Below are 6,792 nucleotides of genomic sequence, written 5' to 3' on the forward strand. Positions count from 1 at the left end.
TAAAATTCATTGTTTTGTACAATAGGGGCTTCTAACAGTAGTTATTTAAAATGTGCTATGTAAAATATTTTTAAAGGATTTATGAGTATTGTAATGCAGCATACCTCAGAGTTATTGAGGGTTTGGTTTCAGACCACTGTAGTAAAGTAAATTTTGCAATAAAGTGAGTCACACAAGTTTTTTGGTTTCCCAGTGCATATAAAAGTTATGTTGACACTATACTGTAGTCTATTAAGTGTACAATAGAATTGTGTTCATAAAAAAGTATATACATTAATTTTAAAATACTTTTTCTTTTTTTTAAAAAAAATTTCTGGCCGGGCGCGGTGGCTCAAGCCTGTAATCCCAGCACTTTGGGAGGCCGAGGCGGGCGGATCACAAGGTCAGGAGATCGAGTGAAACCCCGTCTCTACTAAAAATACAAAAAATTAGCCGGGCGCGGTGGCGGGCGCCTGTAGTCCCAGCTACTCAGGAGGCTGAGGCAGGAGAATGGCGTGAACCCGGGAGGCGGAGCTTGCAGTGAGCCGAGATCGCGCCACTGCACTCCAGCCTGGGCAACAGCGTGAGACTCCGTCTCAAAAAAAAAAAAAAAAAAAAAAAAAATTCTTTTTTTTTTTTTTTTCTTCAGACAGAGTCTCACTCTGTTGCCCAGGCTAGAGTACAATGGTGTGATCTTGGCTCACTGTAACTCCGCCTCCCAGGTTCAAGAGATTCTCCCGCTTCAGCCTCCTGAGTAGCTGGGACTACATGCATGTGCCACCATGCCCAGTTAATTTTTGTATTTTTTAATAGAGATGGGATATCACTATGTTGGCCAGGCTGGTCTCGAACTCCTGACCTCAGATGATCCACCCACTTGGACCTCCCAAAGTGCTAGGATTACAGGTGTGAGCCACCGCACCCAGCTCTTTTTTTCTTTAGAGATGGGCTTTCGCTCTGTTACCCAGGCTGGAGTGCAGTGGCATGGTCATAGCTCACTGCAGCTTCAAACTCCTGGGCTCAAGCAATCCTCCCACTTCAGCCTCTAGACTGGCTTGGATTGCAGGAGTGAGCCACCATGCCTAGCGCAAAAAAAATACTTTGGTGCTGAAAAATGCTAATGAGTCTTCATCAAGTCATAATGTTTTTTGCTGCTGGACAGTCTTGCCTTGATGTTGATGGCTGCTTACTGATCAGAGTAGTCGCTGCTGAAGGTCGAGGTGGCTGTGGCAATTTCTTAAAATAAGACAACAGTGAAATGTGTCACCTCAATAGGCTTCTTTTGATGAAAGATTCGTCTGTAGCATGCGATGCTGTTTGATAGCATTTTACCCACAGTGAAACTTCTTTCGAAATTGAAGTCAATCCCCTCAAGCCCTGTTGCTGCTTTAACTAAGTTGATGTAATATTCTAAATCCTTTGTTGTCATTTCAACAATGTTCACAGCATCTTCACTAACAATAGATTGCATCTCAATAAAACACTTTCTTTGCTCCTTCAGAGGAAGTAACTCCTTCTCCAAGTTTGATCATGAGATTGCAGAAATTCAGTCCCATCTTCAGAGTTCACATCTCATTCTAGTTCTCTTCATATTTCCAGTACACCTGAAATTATTTCCTCTACTGAAGTCTTGAACCCCTCAAAGTCATCCACGAGGGTCGGAATCAACTTCTTCCAAACTCCTGTTCATGTTGATGTTGTCACCTCCTCCCATGACTCATGAATGTTCTTAATGCCATCTACAATGATGAAGCTTTTCTGGAAGGATTTCAATGTACTTACTTTGTGCAGATTTATCAGAAGAATCACTATCTATAGCACCTATAGCCGTACAAAATGTATTATTTAAATAATAAGACTAAAAAGTCAAAATTACTTTTTGATCCATGGGCTGCAAAATGCATGTTGTGTTAGCAGGCATGCAAGCAACACTCGTCTCAGTGCATCTCCATCAGCACTCTTGGGTGACCAGGTGTGTTGTCAATGAGCAGTAATATTTTGAAAAAATATTTTTTTGAGCGGTAGGTCTCAACAGTGGGTTTAAAATATTCAGTAATCCATGCCATAAACAGATGTGCTGTCTGTCATCGAGGCTTTGTTGTTCCATTAATAGAGTCCAAGCCGAGTAAAGTTAGCATAATTCTCTCTCTCTGTCTGTCTCTCTGAGACAGCCTCATTCTGGTGTGATCACAACTCACTGCAGCCTCTACCTCCCGGGCTCAAGTGATCCTCTTACCTCAGCCTCCCAAGTAGCTGGGACTACAGGTGCATGCCACCACCCATGCCTGGTTAATTTTTGTTGTTTTTATGGAGAGGCAGGGTTTCAACATGTTACCCAAGCTGGTCTCAAACTCCTGGGCTCAAGTGATCCACCCACCTCAGCCTCCCAAATTGTTAGAATTACAGGCATGAGCCACCACACCCAACCCTAGCATAATTCTTAAGGCCCTAGGGTTTTCAGAATGGTAACTAAGCACTGGCATCAACCTAAGTCACCAGCTGCTTTAGTCCCTAACAAGAGTGTCAGCCTGTTCTTTGAAGCTTTGAAGTCAGGTATTGACTTCACCTTTCTTGCCATGAAAGTCTTAAACGGCATCTTCTTCCAATAGAAGGCTGTTTCATCTATGCAAAAAGTCTGTTGTTTGGTGTAGCCATCTTCATCAATGATCTTAGCTAGATGGTCTGGATAACTTACTGCAGCTTCTGTATCAGCCCTTGCTGTTTCATCTTGCAGTTTTGTGTTATGGAGATGGCTCCTTTCCTTAAACCTTATGGACCAACCTCTTAAAGCTTCAAAGTGTTCTTCTTCAGCTTCCTCACCTGTCTCAGCCTTTATAGAATCCAAGAGAGTTAGTGCCTTGCTCTGGATTGGGCTTTGCCTTAAGGGAGTGCTACAGCTGGTTTGATCTTCTATCTAGATCACTCAGAGACTGTCTTCACATCATCAATCAGGCTGTTTCACCTTTTTTTATTTTTATTGTTTTGAGATAGAGTCTCACTCTGTTGCCCAAGCTGGAGTGCAGTGGCACGATCTTGGTTCAGCACACACCACCACGCCTGGCTTTGTGTGTGTGTGTGTGTGTGTGTGTGTGTATTTTTAGTAGAGATAGGGTTTCACCATGTTGGTCAGGCTGGTCTCGAACTCCTGACCTCAAGTGATCTGCCCACCTCAGCCTCTCAAAGTGCCAAGATTACAGGTATGAGCCACTGTGCCCAGCCTGTTTCACTTTTTTATCATTCGTGTGTTCACTGGAACTGGAGTAGCTAGCATTTTGAATGTGCTTTGAGAACTTTACCTTTGCATTTACAACTTGGATAACTGTTTGGTGCAGGAAGACTAGCTTTTGGCCTACTTCAGCTTTCAACATGCCTTCCTTACTACGTTTAATTATTTCTAGGTTTTGATTTATGTATTTATTATTTTATTTTGTTTTGTTTTGTTTTTTGAGATGGAGTTTCGCTCTTGTTGCCCAGGCTGGAGTGCAATGGTGCGATCTGGGTTCACTGCAACCTCTGCTTCCCTGGTTCAAGTGATTCTCCTGCCTCAGCCTCCCAAGTAGCTAGGATTACAGGCACGCTCCACCATACCCAGCTAATTTTTTATATTTTTAGTAGAGACAGGGTTTTGCCATGTTGGCCAGGCTGGTCTTGAACTCCTGACCTCAGATGATCCACCCGCCTTGGCCTCCCAAAGTGCTGGGATTACAGGCATGAGCCACAGTGTCCAGCCCCTAGGTTTTGATTTAAAATGACAGATCTGCAACTCTTCATTTCATTTGAACACTTAGAGGCTATGATAGGGTTCTTAACTGACCAAATTTGAATACTGTCATGTCTCAGGGAAAGCGAGAGGAGACTGCAATAGCCAGTGGGTTGGTGGAGCCATCAGAACACACGTAACTTCTATGATTAAGTTCACTGTCTTATACCGGGGTGGTTCATGATGTCTCTCCAAAATTACAATGATAGCATCAAAAATCACTGGTCACAGATAACTGTAACAGATACAAGAATAGAAAGCTTGAAACATTGCAAGAGTTACCAAACTGGGACGTAGGGACACGAAGTGAGCATATGCTGTTGGAGGAATGAGACCAATAGGTTTGCTCCACTCAGGGTTGCCACAAACCTTAATTTGTAAGAATATGCCATAAATTCAAAGTGCCACAAAGCAAAGCACAATAAAACGAGGCATGCCTGTGTTCCTTCTGACCCCATCTTAATGAGGTAGCTAACCAAAGTGCCTCCCAGTTTGAAGCTAAGGAAACTGAAGTCAGTCCACAATATATATTTGATTCTTATAGAATCAAGAAAGAAAGTAGGGTACTACTAATTTTAGGTCCCAGTTAAGACTTTGATAGAGATAGTAAAGTATCAAATAGCAAATATACATTGCTTATGACATCTAACTACTTACTTAGCTAGGACTTTAAAAATTACTAAAACTCGGCCAGATGCAGTGGCTCATGCCTGTAATCCCAGCACTTTGGGAGGCTGAGGCAGGTGGATCACGAGGTCAGGAGTTTGAGACCAGCCTGGCCAACATGGTGAAACCCCGTCTCTACTAAAAATACAAAAATTAGCCAGGCGTGGTGGTGGGCACCTGTAATCCCAGCTACTTGGGAGGCTGAGGCAGGAGAATTGTTTGAACCCAGGAGGCAAAGGTTGCAGTGAGCTGAGACTGCACCACTGCACTCCAGCCTGGGCGACAGAGCAAGACTCCATCTCAAAAAAATAAGTAAATAAGTAAAATAAAATTACTAAAACTCACAAAATGTAAGCAAAATGGCACCCTCAATGTAAATTACATTACCTTATTTATTCCTTTATCTATAGATACCTGTTGATGTGTTCGTCAACACTGGAGGAGTCAAGTTGATTTGGATTTTCATTTGGTAGGCTAAAGGCACTGTTTTAGTTTGCAGACTGAGAATCCTCATTGTCACAGTTTTAAGTGGCCTGATTTTATATAATGTTGATCTAGAAATAATGTCAAGGTAAAATGAAACTAAAATCATTACTGACTATTCTCTGTTATTTTTAAAATTAAGTATCAGAGAGAAAAGTGTTTTAAAAATATGATTGAAATAGGATTAAGCTATTTGGAAGTTATCAACATATTAGTACAGCTCACAACCCATACACATAAATCTTGTGTTCTACAAAGAAGTTTAGTTATTTTACATTCAAGTCTTTACATAACCAACAGCCATGGTTTTTTGAAGGGCAGTGGGTAACTCTAAAATATGGAATTTATTGACTGATAGTGATTTTCAAGTATCCTTCTAAATAAAATGTTTCATATGTTATGTTTGAAACCCATTTATTATAACAAATGTTACAACACCATTTGTTACAAATGTTGCATAAAAAAAAATTTCTAAGGATAACTGCTAGTTTTTTCTCTCATTCACATATGATTTGGGAAGGGATTTTAGTATTTAATACCTATCCTACATATCTTTAAGGTTAATATAGTATATATTTCAAGATAGCTATAAAATAGGATCTTGAAAGTTATCACCATAAAGAAATGATAAAAATTTGAGGTGCTTGACATGCTAACTACCCTGATTTGACCATTATACAATGTACACATGTATTGAAACATCACACTGTTTCCCATAAACATGTACTATTACTATGTGTCAATTACAAATAAAATCTTTTTTAAAGTTTATGTAAATAGAAGAGTCAGGTCATGCACGATGGTTCACGCCTGTAACCCCAGCACTCTGGGAGGTTGAGGCTGAGAATCACTTGAGGTCAGGAGTTCAAGACCAGCCTGGTCAACATGGCAAAACCCATCTATACCAAAAATACAAAAATTAGCCAGGTGTCGTGGTGTGTGCCTGTAGTCTCAGCTACTCAGGACGCTGAGGCAGAAGAATCTCTTGAATCCAGGAGGAGGAGGTTACAGTGAGCCATATTGTGCCACTGCACTCCAGGCCAGGGAACAGAACTAGACTCCATCTCAAAAAAAAAAAAAAAAAAAATTAGAAGATTAGATATGGTGAGTATTTCTTAAAGTCAAGTGCTTTATTGAAACCAGTTTAGGCTGGAAAAAGTAGCAGATATCCAGATGACAGTACATCATATTAAATTACAAGCAACTATTTCATGTGAATTAGTAGATATGGTCAGATATTAACAAAGAAAAATAAGAGTCTCAGAGAGTTTAAAGTGTATTTGATCTTCTTGTAATTTACACCTTAAACACCAAGTTAATATACCAAAAATGCAAAGTAATCAATTTCAGATTAAGGGAAAAAATTAGGTTCATTTCATGGGAAATAATCGTCCCTGCCTCATATCTCAGAGTAAATGAGCTTCTCTGTCATTTCAGCTCCACTTATGATCATCATTGCCTTCATTCAACCGAACAGTTAGATGATGGTTAAGACTTAAGACAGTTCAGCTGATGGGATACTATTCATTGTGACTGAGGCTCTAAATACTGTGAAGCATTATATACAATAAAAATTCAAGTGAATGTGAATTTGGAGCCCTGCTTTTCCATTTTGAAGACTTTGGTAGAGATATAGTAAAGTGTCAAATACCAAGAATATATGCTTGGAAGATTTTGTTTTCCTGTACTGTACTCCACAGAGGCAGACAAATTGACAGAATGCTGGCACTTGCTTCCATCACACATTCTGGTTTCCTTTATCTTCTTCAGTTGTCCATAGATGTAATTTGACTACACTATAGCTATACAGTTTGGCCATAGTTGTGAGGGGATCAAAGCACAGGCTCTGAAGCCACACTGCCTGGGTTGGACTCCCAGCTCCCACATTGCTAGTTCTGTCATGT

Source organism: Macaca thibetana, chromosome 16 (genome assembly GCF_024542745.1).
Source record: "Macaca thibetana thibetana isolate TM-01 chromosome 16, ASM2454274v1, whole genome shotgun sequence".
Classification (NCBI taxonomy): domain Eukaryota; kingdom Metazoa; phylum Chordata; class Mammalia; order Primates; family Cercopithecidae; genus Macaca; species Macaca thibetana.